At 34.1% G+C, this 24,192-nt stretch overlaps 1 pseudogene; it reads right to left on the bottom strand.

Annotated features, from left to right (window-relative positions):
* Positions 1-668: 668 nt before the first annotated feature.
* Positions 669-5,259, bottom strand: LOC142171391 (uncharacterized; annotated as a pseudogene).
* Between the last annotated feature and the right edge of the window lie 18,933 nt (positions 5,260-24,192).

Genomic DNA, 24,192 nt, shown 5'->3' with positions numbered 1-24,192 from the left:
GGGCTCGGTATTGGTTGGCCTCTGGCTCTTAAGCTCGATTCCATCGCTTCTCATCATAGTTCGATTTGGATTCGAGCTTGACAATGACTTCGAGCTCGGTATTTGATCTGTCCCTGAAGCTTGAAGCTCGTTTGTGCCTTCTTCGAATCTCATCTCGATATTATGAAGACTCTCTTCGGTCCATTATGTTCTCATCTCAACCAGTCGTACGAAAGCCGAAATCGTTTTCAACCGTATACAATAATCTATTTTTCTTTGAGAAAAGAAAAAAATAACTCTAACCAGGTCCATTTAATTAAATACAATTTAAAAGGTTTGAGTGGGTTTAAATGAAGGAAGCTGGGCAGAGGCATGATCTTTCAGGAGGTAAAATCAGAGCGTAATTCAAATGTTAAAGCAGAATCAAGCTAAAGATGCATTTGATAATTGATAGTTCTCAGGTTTTTCCCACAGATATAAACTGACTGCTACAAACATTTCCACTCTAATGTTTTTGAGAAAAACACAAAATTTCAAGAGTATGTTATAAGTTTGCTAACATAAGTGTTGATAAAATTTATTCCCATAACCTACTTCCTATATATTTTGATAAATACTTGACTGACAAAAAAAATATAAAAAGAAATAGAAAGAAAGAGTAGACAAAAGAAGAGAATAGGAAATGCAAATCAAAGAACAATAGCAAGACCTTCCTTCTTAGGAGGTACTATTGCCGTCTTATTTTCTGGGAAAGCGCTGCGGGAAATATCCACCAGTGCGTTGAAGCTGTATGGTTCGAGCATCGACAATTCGGACAAGACTTTTCTGTTGAGCTGGACATTCTCCTTCATCAGCCCATGCATGAAGTTTCCATAATTTACCTATAAAAGAAATGACACAAGCAAACAGCATGATTTGCATCAAAAAATCTTTTAACAAATCATATGGGTCGATGTTTTGTCTTTTTGTAGTGAGAGTGAAAGTACCATTTAACAATACAAATATACAACACAAGATTTGAGTTAAATGAAGTAGTGGACTGATGAAAAAGGGAAAAGGGTATCGTTTAGTGGTCAATGAAGTGAGTGGAGAACCATTAGGTCTTATGTTCAAATTCCAACAAAAAAAACCTCTAAGTGAGTTCTTCCCATCTCCCAAGCCTTGGTAAACAGAGTTATGAGATAGCAAATACCCGGTGGACACCACCATTATAGAAATAAAAAACATAAAAAGGCAAAAGGCTAAACCTATGTTAGAACTGCACACAAACAAAAAATGAAAAATAGTGTTGACTCGACTTTACAACAGCCATATCTGTCACTTAACTTATGGTCCTTGACCTAAAGAAGGGGGGGGGGTCATGTAAAGTTGATGCTGATAGACTTTTTTTGGAAGTAGAATATAACAAATGAAGAAAAGAAAATACAATCTTAATGTGTGGCCAAAGAACAATTTACTCCAAATTATAGCAAATCTTTGGACAACAACGTTATTCTACTCTGTAACTTTGAGAACAATTGTGGTTATCTCCATAATGACAACAGGAGAAGCAATCCAATGTGGTTTTTCCAAAAAAACATGAGCACTAGCATATTTCACCAAGAAAATCTTAACTAGCATCAAGTAGCAAATGTCCCTAAATTCACAAGAACAAAAGAGGTAAAGTTGTGCTGCTTTTAACAATCATCACTTTTTAGAAACTTATCATGCTAACTACGGACACTTTGTCTGAGCTTACTGCTCTTCAACTTTCTCTTAAGTCATTTCCTCATTTCAAGGAAACATCCTAATAATATCTTTCCAAATATGAGCTATATTGGATTATTGGTGTTACATAGTTTAGAATTAATTCTCACTAGCTTTCCACCATGCTAAATAATGATACAAGGATATTAATGCTACTGAAGACCTCATGGGACGATGCCTGCCAATATGTGCTCTGAAATAATGATATATGTGAGTCCTTTTGTTAGATTTATAAACTCAATGGTATAGAGCTTAATTTTGTTACGCAACACAGTAGTTATCCTACTCCCAATACCTAAGATATGCAAGGAATAAACCCCTAATCCCGATGGCTATACAATGGCTTTTTATTCCCCAAACGATGCTAGCCAATCTCGTAAGAAAACCCTTTTTATTTGGGGATAAGAATCTTGAAAGAAGACTTGATGAACACTTTCCAGTACTTTAAGGTTGATTGCTACTTTTATATCCTAGATATCTAAGAAGACGAATGCAATATTACTAAGAGACTTTAGACCAATTAGTCTCTTAGAAACTTTCAACAAGATAATGGCAAGTGTCAATTGAAAGATTAAAGACATGCATAGGGAGTCTTATGTTGGCTCACAAAATGTATCCATGCAAGCAAGAAAGATCATGGATGTTGTTTTAGTTGCTAATGAATGCTCAGATTCTAGGAGAATATCAAATCAAGAAGAATAATTTGTAAACTAGACCTAGAAAATTAGGCCAATCGCCTTGTTAACTAATCCTTCTTGTTGAATACTATACATAAGATGGGTTTTTAGAAGAGATGAATTAAATAGATAAAAAACTGCAATTTTACAGTCAAAGTTCTCTTCATTATAAAGGGTGTACCAGCTTTCCATCACAAAGGGGACTAAGGTCAGGTAATCTCCTATCACCTTTCTGTTTCTGATTGCGATGGAAGTACCGAGTAGATTATTTAGTAAAAAAGGGCAAAGGATGACTGAAAGGTACCGAGTAGATTGTTGAGTATACATGGACAAAAGATGACTGAAAGGCTTTCAGATAGTAGGAGAGAATGGACAAAGTTAAAGTTTCATATTTCATATGCAGAAGAAACTAGAGTCTTGTGTAAGGAAGAGGAAGAGAAAAAAGAAGCATCTAAGAGTGGTGCTTTTGACCTTTGAGACACGATCTGAGTTGCATATTGTCTTGGAAACACGTAGCATGTTCCTTTTAATAGATGGAAATCATGTACAGCTCTTACCATCAATTTTTGGATGCAGAGCTGAAGCTTACCTACCACTTGGGATGCCATACACTCCAAGTTAAGAGATGCAACAGTGTGCCAGGGTGACATCCATGGAGGGCAAGTGGGCAACTCGCTGTAAGTGATAAGAGTGTTGGATAGAATGGCCATAAACCTAGTGCCTTATATCATGTGCCAGCAAAAGTGAAGTATTCCCTATGTTCCATTTTATATGACACTCTTCTTTTTAGCATGTCCAAAATGAATTACACTTTTCTACATTTGGAAACTCTATAACTTTAAATTTTCTAGTTTACCCTTAATTAATTACTCTTATAACCACAAAAATGTCATGTCTTTTGGTATGTTTCAGAAAGTTTTTCTTTATATCTGTCTTTCTTAAATCGTGCAGTCAAAAACCGTCACGTAAAATTAAACGGAGGTAGTAATAATTAGATAAATGCAAGTCCCAAGTGGGGGGGGGGGGGGGAACCGATGGAGGATTTGGGATAAGAGAACGTCAAGTTGCACAACAAAAGCTAACTTTATCAAATGGCTTGTGAGATTTAATATTGAACAAGAATCTTCAAATAAGGAAAAGTATGGCATGGAAGGGCACCGGGCGACTGAAATAGTGTCTACCTCTTATGGCGGCACTGTGGATGCATGCATATTACTTAACAACTAATAACAGAATTCCAAAACTTGGTAAGATTGGAAGTTGGGAATGGATGTAAATTAGGACTATTATGACAGGACTCGTAAATCGTGCAACCTGTTTAGAAAAATTAATTTCCTGCCAAAGAGATGCTACAATTGCAGACTGCAGAAATAACAATGGACGGCTGATTAAGTCCAGAGGATTGGGAAGTCGATAGAGTGGAACTTCTCTTGCATAAACAAGAAGAACAGAATACATCTGAAGCTGATTCTCAATTTGGAAAGCAAAGAAAGATGAGAAATTCACCGTGAAATCATGCTACAACATACTGATTGGCACAGAAGAAAGGAAGCTAATAACATACGTCATAGATGTTATGTTACATGTGTAGAAGATCTCTAGAGTTCCCCAATCATTTTTTATACTCTTTAGCAATACTTAGCAGAAATGGTATCTATTTCTCAACCTGTTGGAGTGCACTGGGTGATGTCAAAGACATCAAAGATAGCCTTTCGAACCTCGGATGGATAGACAGTGAGAGGAAAACTGATAAGACTGGATAACTGTACTCCTGTTTCTATGGACAACATGGCTGGAGAGCAACAACTGTCGATAACAACAGTTTGGTATAACCCAGACTCGGTATATTATTTGCATATACCGCACTCGACATTATAGATTCCCCATTTCCTTATGATTAATGAAAATTTACCTTCTTATTAAAAAAACAATACCTAAGAGTTTAAGACCAGTGTTGTCAAAGGCGATAAGCTTTAAAAAAGTGTTTTAAGGTCTATTGGGGCTTTAAGCGCAAAACGCAATTAAGGTGTGGTCTTTAGTAAAAAAAAGCGCAATGAAGAAAAATAAAGATATATATGTAATGCAGGAAAAAAAGTAACAAATTCATTCATAATGTTTCCTTTAACAATCATTATATCTCTTTGCTAATTATACTTTATTGCTTAGTACCGCTCGATAAGACATAGAATGCATGACCTATAAGACGTATGCCTTAGCGCAGCTTAAGCGAGGCGAAGGGCCCTCCTTGAGCTTTATTGAGCTACAGGCCTTACACTTGTTTTAAATGAGCCTTTGACAACACTGCCTAAGACAAACGATAGGGAGTTAAAAAGTCTAAACTACTCATCCGGAACAAAATGACAACAAATATAATTACACAATGAGTCAAGCAAAAAACATAACAGGATCATGAAGCATAAGAATATTAGATTTTTTCTTTTGACAAATGGCATCCGACCTAACTGCGTGCAGCTAGACTATTTTATCAGGTACCTGCTACTCCCATCAGCACAAGGAACAAGTAAAAAATATCGAATAATTTGTTGTTCTCGTTCTTTGGATAATTTATACGAATCTTTGTCACCCATTTCAAGTGCAATTGATTTGGCGCTCCTATTGCTACAAACCAGTAAAAGATATAAATAAGGAAATAGTTAAAAGTAAACAAACAGCATGTTGGCGAGTGTCGGCGTTGATGCGCTGAATCCAAAAGGGATTGCATATCCCTCTTCTTGTTTCGACGGTCTCTATAGAAGTACTGAAGTTCTTTCTCCACTCTCTCCCTTGCTATTCTAATACAGTTCTTGGCTCACCCTCTGAAACCTTTTGCTAGCTTCAATACCTCCTTCTTGTTCATCTTTTAACTTCTTGGCAAGACTTGGGTTTGTGTTGAAATGTGCAAAGGTATGCACACAAAATGGTACATACAGCAAAACAAGTGTGTGTAGATTATGCCTGCTATTAAGAATGTATCTGTATATACAAAGGTCCATTTGCTCACGATTTTGGCACTTTGCACCCTCGTGTTTTTTTTTTTTTTTTTAATAATAAAAAATCCATCATTATGATGGAAAGGTTAGGCATGACCTGGATGTATATATCAAAGTTAACAACAACCCGGAGGAGGACATAAACCTTTGCCTCACTTACACAGCGTAAATTGGTGTACACCAATCTAATGAAATATTGTATACATATGACTATTTGAAGAGTGGAGGACTCCTCCTTACCCTTTGATAATTTCATCAGCACAATCAAATCCATAACAAAATCAAATTGTGACATCATTGATTGTGAACTGATTCTTCTTTTGTCTAAATCTGAAGTTCGGCATGTTGTCTTGATCTAACTTCAAGGAAGCTCTAATTTTCATAGGAAGAGAAACAACTTAGTTGAAGATATGAAACGTCTTGGAACTTTCTCCCAACTTGGCCAGATGGTCTGCAATTGCGTTCCCTTCTCTAAAAATATGTACAAAGAGAAAGTTTCCAGTTTCTGTGACCTCTCTAATCTGCTCAATAATCTGAGTGAGTTGCCAAGGTGGTTAACCAAATTCACAATTAGCATGGAATCTGATTCTACTATAACCTTAGAAAAGCCACAATTACAACACAGTTTGACACCATATAACATAGCCTTAGCTTCAGCTAAGTTGTTATTCCCTTGGCCATAGAACTCTGCAAATGCCTTGATCATCTCACCATTATAGTTTCTGATCATTCCTCCACCACCTGTTGTGCCAGGGTTTCCTTTACAACACCCATCCACATTAAATTTTACCCACCCCATCTCAGGTTTCCTCCAGATGACTGCCTGAAATTGTATACAATGCTTCAAATTCTCTATAACCTTACATTTATCAATCCAAAGTTGAGGAAGTTGAAGAGTAGGGAATTGATAATTAATTATCAAAGTCATAAGATTAGAAACTTGTTGAATAATGTTCCATGCTGACATTTTCTTATTCTCAAACATAGCTGCACATCTACTCTTCCAAATATCCCAACAAACGACTGATGGTAAACATTGTAATAGAGTTGAATGAACTTCATTATTAGCCTTAGCTATCCACCAATTCATCAAGACGTGTCTAACATGTCCCTGACTGAATTTGACGGCACATACATTGCAAATATAGTTCCACACATGTCTTGCAATCTCGTTGCAGGTAAAAAGATGATTGATGGATTCCTCTTCGTGCTTAGTACAACAACTGCATCTGGAAGTGACCATGTTAACTACATCATCTGTAGGAATTCTAGCCTGCAACAACCTCAACATGAAAAATGAAATCTTGAATGGGATTTGTTTGTGCCAAATCCTGCTGCTAGTAAAGGTGCCACATCCTTTCCTCCTTAGATTTTGCCAAGCAGATTTGCATGTGAATTCCCCAGTTTTTTCCAATAGCCAAATAGGATAGTCTCTCTTATCAACATTAATTTTTATTTTCTGGATTGTATTGACTGTCGATTCAGATACTTTTCCCATCAATTTGTCCCTCATCCAAGCACCTTCATGTATGAATTCCTGCACTTTGGTATTCTTTGATGTCCTTCCTCCTAGAACTATGTTTGCTAAAGCTCCCAGTACTGTCCAATTATCCCACCAGAAAGAAACATCTCTTCGTCTAATCTTACAGAAGATAGACATTTCAGCATTTTTCTTACAATCCATCAATCTTTTCCAAATGTGGGACTAACTATTTGCCCACTTTTTGGAAACAGGATGAGGCCTTTTGCACTACTTAGCCTCTAAAAATTCTTTTAATAGAGTGTTTTGAGTCCTGAAATTCCACCACAATTTAGTCCAGAAAGAATTACAAATATCTTGAAGTGACCCGAACCCAACTTCTCCTTCCTGACCTGGTAGGCACAGATCACCCCATGTTTTCCAACGTTTTTTGTATCTGTTGTCATCCTTTCCCCAGAAAAAATTTGCCATAATTTTCTCCATCTGTTTAAGAACTCCCTTGGAAGGTTGAACTACTGATAACAGTTGTAGAGGTAGAGACTGTAGGACTGATTTTATTAACACCGCTTTGCCACCATATGATAGGTATTTCGTTTGCCAACCTTGAACTTTGTTAACAACTTTAGCCACCATATTATTGTAATACACAACCTTCTTTCTGCCGCAATAAACTGGGCAACCAAGATACTGCATGGGGAATGGATAACTCTGGAACTTGGTGATCTTCTTGATATCATCCTCTTTGGAAATAGGATGAGACCTTTTTTTAATATTAGCCTTAGGGTACGCGCTTTGCGCGTGTACCTTATATCGATAATATAACACTTTAAAAAATTATATAAATATTATTAAATTTTGTATATCTTATGTGCAATAATTCTATCTCATTCGATAGTTTTAAAATTTGATGTTGAGTTAAAAGGTATAATAATTATGAATATTGGTATAAATTATACCTAATAATAGTATTTAGTAGGATTTGTATTTGTACTTGTATTTGTATATAACTAAAGAATGAAATATGTTTTTTGACAAAAAGTTTTTCTCTATATTTTTCTTTTTTATTGTTACTAAGTTAATTAAATTATATAAAATTAATTAGTTTTAATTTTATGAACAGTTATAAATCTATAATTGAGAATAAACAAATCATAGGACTGCCAACTGATATTATACAAGATATTAATATTGAAACTTATATAATTCAAAAAATTATTTAATGTATAAAATTTAGTTGATTTAAAACTTTTAGTCTCTCAGTATAAATTTTTTAAAAATTACATAATAAATACATTAAGATATGTTTAAGTTATAGTAAAAGTATCAAGCATGTAAGTCTTTTAAATTGATAAATATTTAGCAAGCTTAGCTTGTTAAATAAAACAGATAAATACGATATAAGAGCCAAAAAATTTAAAGTAAAATAAAGTAAAAAATAAGAGAGATATTCAAAACCATATGAAAATATTCGTTAAAATACTAGAAGGAGTAATAGATAATACATTAATAATAAGTATTAGATGAAACATACTTTTATTTTTAATACATGCAATATCAGTTTCTATTATTTATTACATACTTATAAAATATTTGATCAACTTATTCTTTGTCATGGATTCAAAGAAGAAATTGCATGTATTAAAAACAAGACCTATAATAAACAAGACTAATGTCAAATTTGATTTGATTCTTTCAATTCTTCATTTACCGTTTGATTCCACACCATAAAGAAAGTATAAGTTATCAGAAGTTTCTATGTTAGGTTTTATATATTACTTAATTACTATGTTTATCTTATAGGTCTATAAGGTAAATCTTCAATTAATATTTGATTTTTAAATATTAGAATTTCTTACCTAGTAGTTCAAATAAGGTAATTATTTAATATGCAAGATTTTTAGTTGATTTTAAAGTCTTAATAAATATTAGAATAATTAAATGACTATTTTGCCTGATATGAAATTAAATTTTAAAGGGCAAAAAAGGCGAACGACATTTCGCTAAGGGATTTCGTGCTTTTAATATAATATAGATAATTGGTATAATATACATTTTGTCTTTTTTCTTGTTTTATTTTTTTAATTCAATTTTTAGAACAACTTATATATTATACTTGTTTTCTCTTCTCTTTTTGCTTTCATTTTCTTTTCTTTTTACCTTTTCTATTTTCATTTATTATTATTTCAGATCATGTTTTTATTTTCTGTTTTTTCAAATTCTAATTCTGCACACATTTTTGGCTCATTTATTTTTGTTTTTTATTTATTTGTAGTTTTTAATATATGAATCATTAGAAAATGACTTTCTCTAGCATATAGTATATCAAAATATATTAGTAGCAGTTGAAGTATATTATTGCAGTATACTATGATACCCACATGGTATATATCATATACGAACATGATATATGATATCGAGAACTCTATTAGAAAATTAAAAAATGACACATTGATTTTTTTTTTTGAAAAATTAAAAAATTACCAAATTTAACTATATTGTTACATTATACAATATAATGTAATAGTATACTGCTGCAATAAATTGTCACGACCCAAAATCCACGGGTGGTCGTGATGACGCCTAATACCGCCGTCTGGCAAGCCAACAGTGATTAGTCAATTTAATTACTCATTCTAGTACTGTCACGACCCAAAATATCACATGTCGTGATGACGCCTATCTCAATACTAGGCAAGCCGACAACCTTAATAAAATACAATATCTTTTAAGTTTGAAAACATAATACTTGAATTCAATAGAAAGCCTCACAATTACAGATACTGTAATGTCCCGTTAAATTTTTTTAATAATTTAATAATTTAAAGTGCAATAACGGTATTCGGCAATAACTTATTCGAGTATCAAAGGAGACCTATGGGGTGGAACCGCATTATTTTGACATGAAAAGTGTTTCAACGACGTTATTTTTCAAGTATAAGTGGTATCACATTAAGAAAATGAGCTTCAAATTCAGATTTGATTGAAGCATTAGATTCGTATTGAAATTACTGAGCCATAGCAAAAAGAAATATCGAATTTGGATATCGTATTAGAGAGTTATGTCCATTTTCGAGCGAAGTAGAAATAATTTCCCATCGCCAGCGCCCAGGGTAGCATGGGGCGCTAGCCCTGGCACTGGAAATTTTGATATTCTGGAAACTGGGCCACAAGTAGTGCCCCACGCTACCTGTGGTGCTCAAAAATACATATAATCATTTCGGGGTTTATTTTTTCCCATTTCTCTTGGCCGAACGTTGGGGTTTTCTTCCACTCTCTCAAGACCTCCAACTCCCCCCTCCCCCCCTCCCATATTCAAGGTGAGTAATCCCTACTAATTTGGTATTTTATTCCATCAATTCTACCCTAAAAGTAACTCAATCCTCCATAAATTACATAGATCTTCAAGAAATTTCTTCAAGAACTCAAATGAGAGTTTTGCAAGATTTCTTCCAAAAGATAATCCTACACCTTTAGACCTACATGTATGGATATATTATAGGAATATGAGTATAAATTAAGTATTGAAACTTATGGTATGGTGATTGGAAGCCATAAGTTCCCAGTTTAAATACATAACCATTGTAGAGATTGAAAGGTGATTATTTGATGGAATTTTGTTGGTTGGGTGTGGATGGATGGTCATGTCTGTGATGTTGGAAGTTATGAATTATTTAAGAATGATGGTGGGATAAAATATTCATAAATGGTAGTAGTTGGATGATCTAATTCTATGGTTAAGTGGTGTAGAGATTAATGCGTACTAGGTATTTGATAAAATGCTTAAATGACCTAAGTTATGGAATTTGTTACTAATATTGGTCTCATTGGATATTGTTATTGTATATTGAAGTTACTTAGTGTAGTGGATCGTTGTAGTATCATTGAGGGACGAATTTGAGGTATGTTGTCTAAACTATTCTCTTAGAATTGAATTCCATGATGTTCTCGTAAGTGTCAAGTATGGTTGGCTCAAGTTCCTTATTTTATGTTCCGGGTTGTTCCCAATAAATTTGATTGTCCCGAATGAGCAAAGTGTCGAGAATTATGTATTCAAAACGTATTATTTCAAGCTTGGACTTATAATTTTTGGATGCTCCAATAAGTTTTATAGTCCATAAATTTTATTAACTCAAATATATCCTAAACCAAAATCAAATCAATACTAATGCTAATAAAAGACATTTAATTCAATTGTACTATGGATGAAAATAGTGTTGGATATCTATTTTTTAGTTTTTCTATGGTTTAGATAAAATATATAACTTATTTTTCTTTTAGTGGTTAGTCATGTAAATAATAGTACTTATTAGTCATGATTTTAAATTATGTTTGTTTTCATTATGGTTTATTAATAATATTTATTTTATGCGATTTTATTATATTTATTGTTGAATATTTTAGTACAATGTCATTACTCATCTCATATTTATGTTATTTTATTGAAAAACACCTTATATAGTTCTGTCTTACTAGGATTAAAGAAATATTTGAAACACAAATTTTACGTTTTGTGCTATAATGACTTTATGAAAAAAAAACAGAAAAAACTCGAAAACCCAAAAAATTGAGATTAAAAAACTCGACTTTTATTGGTTTGATTTGGTAATTAAAAAATGTGAATCAACCCGACCCATGTACACCCCTAGTTTTTAGCTGTAACATGTAAGAATGCGTTCTTTTAGTTTAGGAAGATAAGCTAGCGCAGTGCAAGTCCTTACATTACATTCTCATTGTCAAAGGTCATTACATTCTCTTTATCAGTATCTTGGTAATAAAGGAATGTTTCCTGTGCTACTTGTGCTTAAAACTTGATTACTTGTGAAAGTGAGTATTCGTAGAGTAATTGTCAATGATTATGGACTCGAACCCGGTGATTCATCCATGAGTCTAGGGGCGGGCATCGATCGGTTCGGTTTGATTTTGTAGAATTTCGGTTCGGTTAATTCGATTTTCGGTTTGTGATTTTAATAACCAAAACCGAACCATAATAACTTCCGTTCAGTTTTCGGTTCAAATTCATATAATTCCCTTTATGATAATCCTTGACTGAGCTAAGACAAAACAGAAGCAGCAGCAGTGGCAGTATCAGCACTATAGGAGAAGCATTGAGTGTTCATTTGCTCCAGAACCAACTCATTATCTCTTAATCTTTCAATAAGAGAATCATTTTGTTTACCCGATAAATTGATAGAGTTAAATTTATACGTAGTTCCAAGGATATGTGGCGCAACTTAATACAAATTGTAAGGATAAAGAGAAATATAAATATGGATTGCAAAGAATGTGAAATAGATAAGGTTGTAAAGAAAGAAAAACAGATGCGTTAATTTGTACGTAGTTCTAAGGGTATGTGGTATAACTTGACACAAATCGTAAGAGTAAGTAGAAATATCGAATATTGACTATGAAGAAAAGATACAAACCGAGTTGAAAGGAAGATGATTTATGAAGAAGAAATATGGAATTATCCGTGAAGCTAGAAAGGATAATCTCCTAATATGAGAATGTATCAACAGTATTTGAGTTGCAGTGTATTAATGACTTGATCCTCCTTTACAGGAATAATAGCTATCCCTCTTATAGTGGAGGGATCCTGCTTTGGATACAATAAAAAATACATAGTCGAAAATCCATGATAAATCAGTTTTTCCCTAATTTCCGTCGAGATTCCCTTTCTTAGTGCGGCTGTAACGGCTCTTGTCTCTTGGCTCGATCTTGATCGGACTTGATATCGGTCGGTTTAAAGGCTTAGAGCTCGATATGAACTCGGGGTCCTGTATTGACTCGGGCTCGGTATTGTTTGGCCTCTGGCTCTTAAGCTCGATTCCATCGCTTCTCATCATAGTTCGATTTGGATTCGAGCTCGACAATGACTTCGAGCTCGGTATTTGATCTGTCCCTGAAGCTTGAAGCTCGTTTGTGCCTTCTTCGAATCTCATCTCGATATTATGAAGACTCTCTTCGGTCCATTATGTTCTCATCTCAACCAGTCGTACGAAAGCCGAAATCGTTTTCAACCGTATACAATAATCTATTTTTCTTTGAGAAAAGAAAAAAATAACTCTAACCAGGTCCATTTAATTAAATACAATTTAAAAGGTTTGAGTGGGTTTAAATGAAGGAAGCTAGGCAGAGACATGATCTTTCAGGAGGTAAAATCATAGCGTAATTCAAATGTTAAAGCAGAATCAAGCTAAAGACGCATTTGATAATTGATAGTTCTCAGGTTTTTCCCACAGATATAAACTGACTGCTACAAACATTTCCACTCTAATTTTTTTGAGAAAAACACAAAATTTCAAGAGTATGTTATAAGTTTGCTAACATAAGTGTTGATAAAATTTATTCCCATAACCTACTTCCTATATATTTTGATAAATACTTGACTGACAAAAAAAATATAAAAAGAAATAGAAAGAAAGAGTAGACAAAAGAAGAGAATAGGAAATGCAAATCAAAGAACAATAGCAAGACCTTCCTTCTTAGGAGGTACTATTGCCGTCTTATTTCATGGGAAAGCGCCGCGGGAGATATCCACCAGTGCGTTGAAGCTGTATGGTTCGAGCATCGACAATTCGGACAAGACTTTCCTGTTCAGCTGGACATTCTCCTTCATCAGCCCATGCATGAAGTTTCCATAATTTACCTATAAAAGAAATGACACAAGCAAACAGCATGATTTGCATCAAAAAATCTTTTAACAAATCATATGGCTCGATGTTTTGTCTTGTTGTAGTGAGAGTGAAAGTACCATTTAACAATACAAATATACAACACAAGATTTGAGTTAAATGAAGTAGTGGACTGATGAAAAAGGGAAAAGGGCATCGTTTAGTGGTCAATGAAGTGAGTGGAGAACCATTAGGTCTTATTTCAAATTCCAACAAAAAAAACCTCTATGTGAGTTCTTCCCATCTCCCAAGCCTTGGTAAACAGAGTTATGAGATAGCAAATACCCGGTGGACACCACCATTATAGAAATAAAAAACATAAAAAGGCAAAAGGCTAAACCTATGTTAGAACTGCACACAAACAAAAACGAGAAGCTTTCTTCAGTTGAAAAATAGTGTTGACTCGACTTTACAACAGCCATATTTGTCACTTAACTGATGGTCCTTGACCTAAAGAGGGGGGGGGGGTCATGTAAAGTTGATGCTGATAGACTTTTTTTGGAAGTAGAATATAACAAATGAAGAAAAGAAAATACAATCTTAATGTGTGGCCAAAGAACAATTTACTCCAAATTATAGCAAATCTTTGGACAACAACGTTATTCTACTCTGTAACTTTGAGAACAATTGTGGTTATCTCCATAATGACAACAGGAGAAGCAATGCAATGTGGTTTTTCCAAAAAAACATGAGCACTAGCATATTTCACTAAGAAAATCTTAACTAGCATCAAGTAGCAAATGTCCCTAAATTCACAAGAACAAAAGAGGTAAAGTTGTGCTGCTTTTAACAATCATCACTTTTTAGAAACTTATCATGCTAACTACGGACACTTTGTCTGCGCTTACTGCTCTTCAACTTTCTCTTAAGTCATTTCCTCATTTCAAGGAAACATCCTAATAATATCTTTCCAAATATGAGCTATATTGGATTATTGGTGTTACATAGTTTAGAATTAATTCTCACTAGCTTTCCACCATGCTAAATAATGATACAAGGATATTAATGCTACTGAAGACCTCATGGGACGATGCCTGCCAATATGTGCTCTGAAATAATGATATATGTGAGTCCTTTTGTTAGATTTATAAACTCAATGGTATAGAGCTTAATTTTGTTACGCAACACAGTAGTTATCCTACTCCCAATACCTAAGATATGCAAGGAATAAACCCCTAATCCCGATGGCTATACAATGGCTTTTTATTCCCCAAACGATGCTAGCCAATCTCGTAAGAAAACCCTTTTTATTTGGGGATAAGAATCTTGAAAGAAGACTTGATGAACACTTTCCAGTACTTTAAGGTTGATTGCTACTTTTATATCCTAGATATCTAAGAAGACGAATGCAATATTACTAAGAGACTTTAGACCAATTAGTCTCTTAGAAACTTTCAACAAGATAATGGCAAGTGTCAATTGAAAGATTAAAGACATGCATAGGGAGTCTTATGTTGGCTCACAAAATGTATCCATGCAAGCAAGAAAGATCATGGATGTTGTTTTAGTTGCTAATGAATGCTCAGATTCTAGGAGAATATCAAATCAAGAAGAATAATTTGTAAACTAGACCTAGAAAATTAGGCCAATCGCCTTGTTAACTAATCCTTCTTGTTGAATACTATACATAAGATGGGTTTTTAGAAGAGATGAATTAAATAGATAAAAAACTGCAATTTTACAGTCAAAGTTCTCTTCATTATAAAGGGTGTACCAGCTTTCCATCACAAAGGGGACTAAGGTCAGGTAATCTCCTATCACCTTTCTGTTTCTGATTGCGATGGAAGTACCGAGTAGATTATTTAGTAAAAAAGGGCAAAGGATGACTGAAAGGTACCGAGTAGATTGTTGAGTATACATGGACAAAAGATGACTGAAAGGCTTTCAGATAGTAGGAGAGAATGGACAAAGTTAAAGTTTCATATTTCATATGCAGAAGAAACTAGAGTCTTGTGTAAGGAAGAGGAAGAGAAAAAAGAAGCATCTAAGAGTGGTGCTTTAGACCTTTGAGACACGATCTGAGTTGCATATTGTCTTGGAAACACGTAGCATGTTCCTTTTAATAGATGGAAATCATGTACAGCTCTTACCATCAATTTTTGGATGCAGAGCTGAAGCTTACCTACCACTTGGGATGCCATACACTCCAAGTTAAGAGATGCAACAGTGTGCCAGGGTGACATCCATGGAGGGCAAGTGGGCAACTCGCTGTAAGTGATAAGAGTGTTGGATAGAATGGCCATAAACCTAGTGCCTTATATCATGTGCCAGCAAAAGTGAAGTATTCCCTATGTTCCATTTTATATGACACTCTTCTTTTTAGCATGTCCAAAATAAATTACACTTTTCTACATTTGGAAACTCTATAACTTTAAATTTTCTAGTTTACACTTAATTAATTACTCTTATAACCATAAAAATGTCATATCTTTTGGTATGTTTCAGAAGTTTTTCTTTATTTCTTTCTTTCTTAAATCGTGCAGTCAAAAACCGTCACGTAAAATTAAACGGAGGTAGTAATAATTAGATAAATGCAAGTCCCAAGTGGGGGGGGGGGGGAGAACCTATGGAGGATTTGGGATAAGAGAACTTCAAGTTGCACAACAAAAGCTAACTTTATCAAATGGCTTGTGAGATTTAATATTGAACAAGAATCTTCAAATAAGGAAAAGTATGGCATGGAAGGGCACCGGGCGACTGAAATAGTGTCTACCTCTTATGGCGGCACTGTGGATGCATGCATATTACTTAACAACTAATAACAGAATTCCAAAACTTGGTAAGATTGGAAGTTGGGAATGGATGTAAATTAGGACTATTATGACAGGACTCGTAAATCGTGCAACCTGTTTAGAAAAATTAATTTCCTACCAAAGAGATGCTACAATTGCAGACTTCATAACTAACAATGGACGGCTGATTAAGTCCAGAGGATTGGGAAGTCGATAGAGTGGAACTTCTCTTGCATAAACAAGAAGAACAGAATACATCTGAAGCTGATTCTCAATTTGGAAAGCAAAGAAAGATGAGAAATTCACCGTGAAATCATGCTACAACATACTGATTGGCACAGAAGAAAGGAAGCTAATAACATACGTCATAGATGTTATGTTACATGTGCAGAAGATCTCTAGAGTTCCCCAATCATTTTTTATACTCTTTAGCAATACTTAGCAGAAATGGTATCTATTTCTCAACCTGTTGGAGTGCACTGGGTGATGTCAAAGACATCAAAGATAGCCTTTCGAACCTCGGATGGATAGACAGTGAGAGGAAAACTAATAAGACTGGATAACTGTACTCCTGTTTCTATGGACAACATGGCTGGAGAGCAACAACTGTCGATAACAACAGTTTGGTATAACCCAGACTCGGTATATTATTTGCATATACCGCACTGGACATTATAGATTCCCCATTTCCTTATGATTAATGAAAATTTACCTTCTTATTACAAAAACAATACCTAAGAGTCTAAGACCAGTGTTGTCAAAGGCGATAAGCTTCAAAAAGTGTTTTAAGGTCTATTGGGGCTTTAAGCGCAAAACGCAATTAAGGTGTGGTCTTTAGTAAAAAAAAGCTCAATGAAGAAAAATAAAGATATATATGTAATGCTGGAAAAAAAAAAACAAATTCATTCATAATGTTTCCTTTAACAATCATTATATATCTTTGCTAATTATACTTTATTGCTTAGTACCGCTCGATAAGACATAGAATGCATGACCTATAAGACGTACGCCTTAGCGCAGCTTAAGCGAGGCGAAGGGCCCTCCTTGAGCTTTATTGAGCTACAGGGCTTATACTCGTTTTAAATGAGCCTTTGACAACACTGCCTAAGACAAACGATAGGGAGTTAAAAAGTCTAAACTACTAATCCGGAACAAAATGACAACAAATATAATTACACAATGAGTCAAGCAAAAAATATAACAGGATCATGAAGCATAAGAATATTAGATTTTTTCTTTTGACAAATGGCATGTGACCTAACTGCGTGCAGCTAGACTATTTTATCAGGTACCTGCTACTCCCATCAGCACAAAGAACGAGTAAAAAATATCGAATAATTTGTTGTTCTCGTTCTTTGGATAATTTATACGAATCTTTGTCACCCATAATTTGGCTCTCCTATTGCTACAAACCAGTAAAAGATATAAATAAGGAAATAGTTAAAAGTAAACAAACAGCATGTTGGCGAGTGTCGGCGTTGATGCGCTGAATCCAAAGGGAACGCATATCCCTCTTCTTGTTTCGACGGTCTCTATAGAAGTACTGAAGTTCTTTCTCTACTCTCTCCCTTGCTATTCTAATACAGTTCTTGGCTCACCCTCTGAAACCTTTTGCTAGCTTCAATACCTCCTTCTTGTTCATCTTTTAACTTCTTGGCAAGACTTGGGTTTGTGTTGAAATGTGCAAAGGTATGCACACAAAATGGTACATACAGCAAAACAAGTGTGTGTAGATTATGCCTGCTATTAAGAATGTATCTGTATATACAAAGGTCCATTTGCTCACGATTTTGGCACTTTGCACCCTCGTGTTTTTTTTTTTTTTTAATAATAAAAAATCCATCATTATGATGGAGAGGTTAGGCATGACCTGGTTGTATATATCAAAGTTAACAACAACCCGGAGGAGGACATAAACCTTTGCCTCACTTACACAGCGTAAATTGGTGTACACCAATCTAATGAAATATTGTATACATATGACTATTTGAAGAGTGGAGGACTCCTCCTTACACTTTGATAATTTCATCAGCACAATCAAATCCATAACAAAATCAAATTGTGACATCATTGATTGTCAACTGATTCTTCTTTTGTCTAAATCTGAAGTTCGGCATGTTGTCTTGATCTAACTTCAAGGAAGCTCTAATTTTCATAGGAAGAGAAACAACTTGGTTGAAGATATGAAACGTCTTGGAACTTTCTCCCAACTTGGCCAGATGGTCTGCAATTGCGTTCCCTTCTCTAAAAATATGTACAAAGAGAAAGTTTCCAGTTTCTGTGACCTCTCTAATCTGCTCAATAATCTGAGTGAGTTGCCAAGGTGGTTAACCAAATTCACAATTAGCATGGAATCTGATTCTACTATAACCTTAGAAAAGCCACAGTTACAACACAGTTTGACACCATATAACATAGCCTTAGCTTCAGCTAAGTTGTTATTCCCTTGGCCATAGAACTCTGCAAATGCCTTGATCATCTCACCATTATAGTTTCTGATCATTCCTCCACCACCTGTTGTGCCAGGGTTTCCTTTACAACACCCATCCACATTAAATTTTACCCACCCCATCTCAGGTTTCCTCCAGATGACTGCCTGAAATTGTATACAATGCTTCAAATTCTCTATAACCTTACATTTATCAATCCAAAGTTGAGGAAGTTGAAGAGTAGGGAATTGATAATTAATTATCAAAGTCATAAGATTAGAAACTTGTTGAATAATGTGCCATGCTGACATTTTCTTAATCTCAAACATAGCTGCACATCTACTATTCCAAATATCCCACAAAACGACTGATGGTACACATTGTAATAGAGTTGAATGAACTTCATTATTAGCCTTAGCTATCCACCAATTCATCAAGACGTGTCTAACATGTCCCTGACTGAATTTGACGGCACATACATTGCAAAAATAGTTCCACACATGTCTTGCAATCTCGTTGCAGGTAAAAAGATGATTGATGGATTCCTCTTCGTGCTTAGTACAACAACTGCATTTGGAAGTGACCATGTTAACTACATCATCTGTAGGAATTCTAGCCTGCAACAACCTCAATATGAAAAATGAAATCTTGAATGGGATTTGTTTGTGCCAAATCCTGCTGCTAGTAAAGGTGCAACATCCTTTCCTCCTTAGATTTTGCCAAGCAGATTTGCATGTGAATTCCCTAGTTTTTTCCAATAGCCAAATAGGATAGTCTCTCTTATCAACATTAATTTTTATTTTCTGGATTGTATTGACTGTCGATTCAGATACTTTTCCCATCAATTTGTCCCTCATCCAAGCACCTTCATGTATGAATTCCTGCACTTTGGTATTCTTTGATGTCCTTCATCCTAGAACTATGTTTGCTAAAGCTCCCAGTACTGTCCAATTATCCCACCAGAAAGAAACATCTCTTCGTCCAATCTTACAGAAGATAGACATTTCAGCATTTTTCTTACTATCCATCAATCTTTTCCAAATGTGGGACTAACCATTTGCCCACTTTTTGGAAACAGGATGAGGCCTTTTGCACTACTTAGCCTCTAAAAATTCTTTTAATAGAGTGTTTTGAGTCCTGAAATTCCACCACAATTTAGTCCAGAAAGAATTACAAATATCTTGAAGTGACCTGAACCCAACTTCTCCTTCCTGACCTGGTAGGCACAGATCACCCCATGTTTTCCAACGTTTTTTGTATCTGTTATCATCCTTTCCCCAGAAAAAATTTGCCATAATTTTCTCCATCTGTTTTAGAACTCCCTTGGAAGGTTGAACTACTGATAACAGTTGTAGAGGTAGAGACTGTAGGACTGATTTTATTAACACCGCTTTGCCACCATATGATAGGTATTTCGTTTGCCAACCTTGAACTTTGTATATCTTATGTGCAATTATTCTATCTCATTCGATAGTTTTTAAAATTTGATGTTGAGTTAAAAGGTATAATAATTATGAATATTGGTATAAATTATACCTAATAATAGTATTTAGTAGGATTTGTATTTGTACTTGTATTTGTATATAACTAAAGAATGAAATATGTTTTTTGACAAAAAGTTTTTCTCTATATTTTTCTTTTTTATTGTTACTAAGTTAATTAAATTATATAAAATTAATTAGTTTTAATTTTATGATCAGTTATAAATCTATAATTGAGAATAAACATATCATAGGACTGCCAACTGATATTATACAAGATATTAATATTGAAACTTATATAATTCAAAAAATTGTTTAATGTATAAAATTTAGTTGATTTAAAACTTTTAGTCTCTCAGTATAAATTTTTTAAAAATTACATAATAAATACATTAAGATATGTTTAAGTTATAGTAAAAGTATCAAGCATGTAAGTCTTTTAAATTGATAAATATTTAGCAAACTTAGCTTGTTAAATAAAACAGCCAAAAAATTTAAAGTAAAATAAAGTAAAAAATAAGAGAGATATTCAAAACCATATGAGAAAATATTCGTTAAAATATTAGAAGGAGTAATAGATAATACATTAATAATAAGTATTAGATGAAACATACTTTTATTTTTAATACATGCAATATCAGTTTCTATTATTTATTACATACTTAATCCACCGAAAGTCTTTTACATAAAATATTTGATCAACTTATTCTTTGTCATGGATTCAAAGAAGAAATTGCATGTATTAAAAACAAGACCTATAATAAACAAGACTAATGTCGAATTTGATTTGATTCTTTCAATTCTTCATTTACCGTTTGATTCCACACCATAAAGAAAGTATAAGTTATCAGAAGTTTCTATGTTAGGTTTTATATATTACTTAATTACTATGTTTATCTTATAGGTCTATAAGGTAAATCTTTAATTAATATTTGATTTTTAAATATTAGAATTTCTTACCTAGTAGTTCAAATAAGGTAATTATTTAATATGCAAGATTTTTAGTTGATTTTAAAGTCTTAATAAATATTAGAATAATTAAATGACTATTTTGCCTGATATGAAATTAAATTTTAAAGGGCAAAAAAGGCGAACGACATTTCGCTAAGGGATTTCGTGCTTTTAATATAATATAGATAATTGGTATAATATACATTTTGTCTTTTTTCTTGTTTTATTTTTTTAATTCAATTTTTAGAACAACTTATATATTATACTTGTTTTCTCTTCTCTTTTTGCTTTCATTTTCTTTTCTTTTTACCTTTTCTATTTTCATTTATTATTATTTCAGATCATGTTTTTATTTTCTGTTTTTTCATATTCTAATTCTGCACACATTTTTGGCTCCTTTATTTTTGTTTTTTATTTATTTGTAGTTTTTAATATATGAATCATTAGAAAATGACTTTCTCTAGCATATAGTATATAAAAATATATTAGTAGCAGTTGAAGTATATTATTGCAGTATACTATGATACCCACATGGTATATATCTTATACGAACAGGATATATGATATCGAGAACTCTATTAGAAAATTAAAAAATGACACATTGATTTTTTTTTTTGAAAAATTAAAAAATTACCAAATTTAACTATATTGTTACATTATACAATATAATGTAATAGTATACTGCTGCAATAAATTGTCACGACCCAAAATCCACGGGTGGTCGTGATGATGCCTAATACCGCCGTCTGGCAAGCCAACAAAGATTAGTCAATTTAATTACTCATTCTAGTACTGTCACGACCCAAAATATCACATGTCGTGATGACGCCTATCTCAATACTAGGCAAGCCGACAACCTTAATAAAATACAATATCTTTTAAGTTTGAAAACATAATACTTGAATTCAATAGAAAGCCTCACAATTACAGATACTGTAATGTCCCGTTAAATTTTTTTAATAATTTAAGAATTTAAAGTGCAATAACGGTATTCGGCAATAACTTATTCGAGTATCAAAGGAGACCTATGGGGTGGAACCGCATTATTTTGACATGAAAAGTGTTTCAACGACGTTATTTTTCAAGCATAAGTGGTATCACATTAAGAAAATGAGCTTCAAATTCAGATTTGATTGAAGCATTAGATTCGTATTGAAATTACGGAGCCATAGCAAAAAGAATTGTCGAATTCGGATATCGTACTAGAGAGTTATGTCCATTTCCGAGCGAAGTAGAAATAATTTCCCATCGCCAGCGCCCAGGGTAGCATGGGGCGCTAGCCCTGGCGCTGGAAATTTTGATGTTCTGGAAACTGGGCCACAGGTAGTGCCCCACGCTACCTGTGGTGCTCAAAACAACATATAATCATTTCGGGGTTTATTTTTTCCCATTTCTCTTGGCCGAACGTTGGGGTTTTCTTCCACTCTCTCAAGACCTCCAACTCCCTCCTCCCCCCCCCAAGAACTCAAATGAGAGTTTTGCAAGATTTCTTCCAAAAGATAATCCTACACCTTTAGACCTACATGTATGGATATATTATAGGAATATGAGTATGAATTAAGTATTGAAACTTGTGGTATGGTGATTGGAAGCCATAAGTTCCCAGTTTAAATACATAACTAGTAAAAGATATAAATAAGGAAATAGTTAAAAGTAAACAAACAGCATGTTGGCGAGTGTCGGCGTTGATGCGCTGAATCCAAAGCGAATGCATATCCCTCTTCTTGTTTCGACGGTCTCTATAGAAGTACTGAAGTTCTTTCTCTACTCTCTCCCTTGCTATTCTAATACAGTTCTTGGCTCACCCTCTGAAACCTTTTGCTAGCTTCAATACCTCCTTCTTGTTCATCTTTTAACTTCTTGGCAAGACTTGGGTTTGTGTTGAAATGTGCAAAGGTATGCACACAAAATGGTACATACAGCAAAACAAGTGTGTGTAGATTATGCCTGCTATTAAGAATGTATCTGTATATACAAAGGTCCATTTGCTCACGATTTTGGCACTTTGCACCCTCGTGTTTTTTTTTTTTTTTAATAATAAAAAATCCATCATTATGATGGAGAGGTTAGGCATGACCTGGTTGTATATATCAAAGTTAACAACAACCCGGAGGAGGACATAAACCTTTGCCTCACTTACACAGCGTAAATTGGTGTACACCAATCTAATGAAATATTGTATACATATGACTATTTGAAGAGTGGAGGACTCCTCCTTACGCTTTGATAATTTCATCAGCACAATCAAATCCATAACCAAATCAAATTGTGACATCATTGATTGTGAACTGATTCTTCTTTTGTCTAAATCTGAAGTTCGGCATGCTGTCTTGATCTAACTTCAAGGAAGCTCTAATTTTCATAGGAAGAGAAACAACTTGGTTGAAGATATGAAACGTCTTGGAACTTTCTCCCAACTTGGCCAGATGGTCTGCAATTGCGTTCCCTTCTCTAAAAATATGTACAAAGAGAAAGTTTCCAGTTTCTGTGACCTCTCTAATCTGCTCAATAATCTGAGTGAGTTGCCAAGGTGGTTAACCAAATTCACAATTAGCATGGAATCTGATTCTACTATAACCTTAGAAAAGCCACAGTTACAACACAGTTTGACACCATATAACATAGCCTTAGCTTCAGCTAAGTTGTTATTCCCTTGGCCATAGAACTCTGCAAATGCCTTGATCATCTCACCATTATAGTTTCTGATCATTCCTCCACCACCTGTTGTGCCAGGGTTTCCTTTACAACACCCATCCACATTAAATTTTACCCACCCCATCTCAGGTTTCCTCCAGATGACTGCCTGAAATTGTATACAATGCTTCAAATTCTCTATAACCTTACATTTATCAATCCAAAGTTGAGGAAGTTGAAGAGTAGGGAATTGATAATTAATTATCAAAGTCATAAGATTAGAAACTTGTTGAATAATGTGCCATGCTGACATTTTCTTAATCTCAAACATAGCTGCACATCTACTATTCCAAATATCCCACACAAACGACTGATGGTACACATTGTAATAGAGTTGAATGAACTTCATTATTAGCCTTAGC

The sequence above is a fragment of the Nicotiana tabacum genome, chromosome 17, assembly GCF_000715075.1.
Source record: "Nicotiana tabacum cultivar K326 chromosome 17, ASM71507v2, whole genome shotgun sequence".
In the NCBI taxonomy this organism is placed as follows: domain Eukaryota; kingdom Viridiplantae; phylum Streptophyta; class Magnoliopsida; order Solanales; family Solanaceae; genus Nicotiana; species Nicotiana tabacum.
The sequence above is the reverse complement of the archived record's forward strand: the minus strand, read 5'-3'. Positions and strand labels throughout refer to the sequence as shown.